We start from the raw sequence: 4,355 nt of genomic DNA, 5'->3' as shown, positions 1-4,355 counted from the left end.
ATATATATATATATATATATATATATATATATATATATATATTAGATGCCTCAAAACACTGGGTCTTTTACCATTCCTGAGCGAATGGGCACCCATTGTTGTAGAACACTGGCTAGCTCTACAGGGGCAGTGCAGCAAAGGAAATAGCAGTGGTCATCTGAGGAAACATCCAGAAACAAAATGTGAAGATGCTACAACAGCTGACATCTGACTTCCCATCAGGCAAGTTCTAAAAGTGAAGCTGGAACTGACCAGCACTTTTACAAACTCCCAGGTCTACTTTTTACGATCCCATTGGTTCCTGAGGATACTGAAGCCCACAAAGCTAGTGACTTCAGAGGAGTCTGATATTTTAAACTCAAAGATATAGAATGACAAAGATGTACAATTACACTGTTCATGGACAAACCTGGCTTTATAGAATTTGTGCCACTCTGCTTCATTAGTGTCAAGAAGACTATCTAGGGTTCCTCAAGTTTCTAATATTTACTAATAAATTACACGTGAGGATCAGGCACATCTAGTGCATAGCCATTAAGTCACTAATTGTCAAAATACTCCCCACTCTCCAAACACAGCCCCCCAGTCTGTGGTGAGGCACAATTCTCTTATCTTTTAACACCTGTGAAAAGCTAAGTGGGGCAGGGAGGGAGTGGGTATCAGCTTTTTGTGCCTAACCTAAACACAGCAGAGCACATAAGAAAAAGCAACTACTCTCAGTTTGTAAAAGCCAAAGTATTCCTTCTGGTCTTTCAGCTATAAAAAAGTGTTGCCCCTGCATGTCCCTGATCTCAGTCTCCACTGTGCATTTATGTGTTTTGAAAAATGAAAGATACTGTTGAGTTGCTGTAATGCAAAGTGTAGGACAAGAGAACAAATCACAGTGACAAGATCTTCCTTTATCTATTCCGATCTGCCATGTTCCATGATCCTTTTAAATGTACCATTTAGCACAGATCACTAGCCTGGGCATTGCAGGTTTATAACATATACCTGGTAATTATGTTAAAGCAAAGGTTACCAGAATTATCACCCACCACTTACTGTAGGATGGAAACTACCCAGAAGACTGACTGGGTGAGAATATTTGCACACACAAAGCACAGAGCAGCTGTGAAGAGTACAGAATGTCAGGGGACTCTGTTCTACAAAGTGAAGATGGGTAAAGATGCATGCCTTTATATGCAAAAACCAAGGTTACACACACCAGAAAAAAATGAATGAGTGCAAACTTGCAACACCAATCAAAAAGTGATCTGATATAGAAAATTCCATCAAATTGCAGGGATGATAGGTATGGAATGCATCTGACAAACGGTACCTGTCGGACACATGGAACATACTGAAGTCTGTTCAAAGTGATTAAAGATGAAATTCAGAAGCTCCATTTTCCCTCTACCCACTGAGGAGAATAACCAAACTTCAGACATAGAATTCCCTTAAAAATGTGTCTTTGTTCAAGACAGGATGGAAACCAACCTTGTCATGGGGGTGAATTACAAGCACTGAGTGAGGGAGTTCCCCGTTCTATCCCATCAAACAATCTTCATCTGGGACTTTTGCAACTAGGCCTCTGAAGACCCTAAATGTGCCGCAGAGCTGCCCCATGTGTGGAACCTTAATGGATGGTCTCCAACCTCCATTCATTTCCCAGTCTTAGAGGAAAGTCAGTCCTGGACAGCTTTAAACCGAGTTTTCTACACTAATGTCTCTCTTCTCCCCCATCAGCGAGAGTGGAACACTGCTCCAGGAAACAGCCAGGCACGGCAGCTGGCTGACTACAGGGAGCAGACCCCATTTCCCTTGCTCTCACTGCCACACACCTATGTGTTCCATCTGAATTTAGGGAAGGCAGTGGGCGCTGCAGATGGACATCCATCAGCCTTTGTAGCAAATTATATTGCAACTATAGGAGAAAACGTCATAGTACACCCTACCCTCACTCCACGTCCCACAGCCTGAAGACAACTTTCATACATGATTACCTAAAAATGAAAGCCACTCCATGCACGAGGAGCCCAGGCTAGAGGCCTCTGCAGTAACTTCGGATGACAGGCACATGATGCACTCCACCAAGGGAGCTAATGTTAGGGAGCCATTCACCTGCATATTTTGCTACCTACTAAATTATATTTAACATGTGGACTGCAGAAGTACCTGCACCCACTTTCTAGGACATCACATGCTTCTCTAAAGAGGTCTGAGCCTTCCTAAGAAGGTGGCCAATGTCAACCCCATTCAAGATTTAGGTGGGATACAATCCAATTTACAAGTAACACATTAAGTGGATCTGGAAGATTAAATAGAAAAACCTAGCTTCAATTAAGAGATCCTTTACTTAAATAAAGATTCCCAAGAGAAGGGAAAATGGGTTGAGGATGATCCAATAAGGAAAACTCAGGAAAGAAAAAAACAAAGCAGTTATTTCCCCTTTTCCTCACAGAAACCATACAAGTCAATTCAACATCTCTTACATGAACGCAAAAAAAAAAATTCAAAGGGATAAATACTAACACTTTACAAATCTTGCTTAAAGCAAGATCTTATGTACTAAAATAACTTTATGTAAATATATCAGTGTAACAATCATCAGCACATTATTATATTTGATAGAGTATATAGTTCATATTTATCCTATCATTGTATATTTGATTAGAATTCAGAGTCTAAAGTTCACTGACTATAGAGCACAAACCATATGCACATAAAACAAGTGCACAGCAAAGACATTTGGTAACATTTCTTATCACCCGGATAATGTAACTCAAATTGTTACCATGCAGTATTTTTACTAGAATCTTCTATGAGCACCTTACTAGAGCACTTTCATTTCAAAACAGAGTGTTTACAAATACAGCATAAAACTAAGATATCTACCTAAAAAAAAGATCAGTTAATGTCAGACATAATATATGAAAAAGACAACAAATAAGAAAACAATTCTGGACACCATGGAAGAATTATCAAACCTTTCCAAAGCTCATCAATATGTTACCTTATCCAATCATGACTTCTAAGAATGAGGAAAAGCATTCATGAGGCTTGATGTCTTTGTCTTCCAGAATGAAAGCGAGCCAGTGCAACCAGCAACTGAAACTCAACTGCTGATTCCAGAGGCTCTTTAAAGATGCAAAAGGACCCACAGAAGCAGACACACAGGCCACTGCTAGATCATACACTACACTGTTAAATCTGCCTCACAGAAATGAATAAGAAACTTTGGTTTACCGTTTAATTTGGATATCCTGTAATAAGAACATTCCTCAGGGACTAAAATTACATCATGTGTCCAAATAGTGTTTTTCATAAAAAACAAAACAAAACTATAAACACTTCAAGCAGCCCATAAGATTACCAGTGTTCATGTTTCAATAATTCCAATTATCAACACGCTGACCCATAGGCCTCATAAGCCCACTTTTAAAGTTAATCCTTACTACACAGAATTTTTCTTTTTTCTTTTCACGTATATTTAACATCCTTTCACCGTTACTATAACTTGTATTCTCCAGTCTTGCTCCGCTGCCAAGGCACCATGATAACATTAAAAACAATGCATTTTCTAAAATTCATGCTGGGAAGCGGCAAGCTCAAAGTAAGGGCACACTGGTAGTTCACCTTTTACCACTCAGACAAAGGTGGTGGAGGTAGAGATGAGCAGTGAGGTGAGAGAGAAAAGAGCTCCAATCTGAGGAAAGAAAAATCTTCCCTACTTCCCAACTGCTTTGTTTTGCCCTCATTGGGCAACCTGGTAGCAGCTACTACTCTGAAGCCTCCCAGCTGAGGTCAAACCTAGTGCAATAAGAAAAGCACTTTCACAATCCAGGCCTTAACTTCAAGTGATTTTCCTGTCTCAGCCTCCAAAGTAACTGGGACTCCAAGCTTAAACCTCCACATACTGTAATCTTTCTCACTTGCTAATGCTGGGTTTTCCTTTCGACTAACTTTCCTTATCTTACATGTTTTTGTACAAGGGCCAAAGGCTCTCATTAGTAATAATATATACTATTAAAGACTTTTTGTAATGTAGGATGGATAGAAGATAAAGGTTTAAAATTTAGTCACAGGGACAACCTTGGAAAACTTCATCCCATCAAAAATAAAAGGCATGGGGCATGTACAGAGTGACAGGAAAATTCAGTGAGGACGCTGCGGTACCCACCATCTAGCACATGCTGCCCATATATGTGCTGGACAGAGATCAGGACTCTCGGTGCTGTCTATGGGTCCTCTGGCCTGGTCTTGAGAGTGTAGGAGCACTGCTCTAATAAATAGCAACTAGCAAACAAAATTACAGCTTTAATGATAACACACACACACACACACACACACACACACACACACACACACACACA

The 4,355-nt window shown here is 40.0% G+C and overlaps 1 protein-coding gene across 5 annotated transcripts in view; it reads right to left on the bottom strand.

Moving 5' to 3' along the window:
• The window catches only part of Elavl2 (ELAV like RNA binding protein 2), a 130,666-nt gene that overhangs the window by 3,978 nt on the left and 122,333 nt on the right, over positions 1–4,355 (bottom strand). The window lies entirely within an intron of this gene.

This window comes from Psammomys obesus, unplaced genomic scaffold, assembly GCF_907164565.1.
Source record: "Psammomys obesus unplaced genomic scaffold, mPsaObe1.curated_primary_1811, whole genome shotgun sequence".
NCBI classification, from domain to species: Eukaryota; Metazoa; Chordata; class Mammalia; order Rodentia; family Muridae; genus Psammomys; species Psammomys obesus.
Note: the sequence above shows the minus strand (reverse complement) of the source record. Positions and strands in the feature narration are given on the sequence as shown.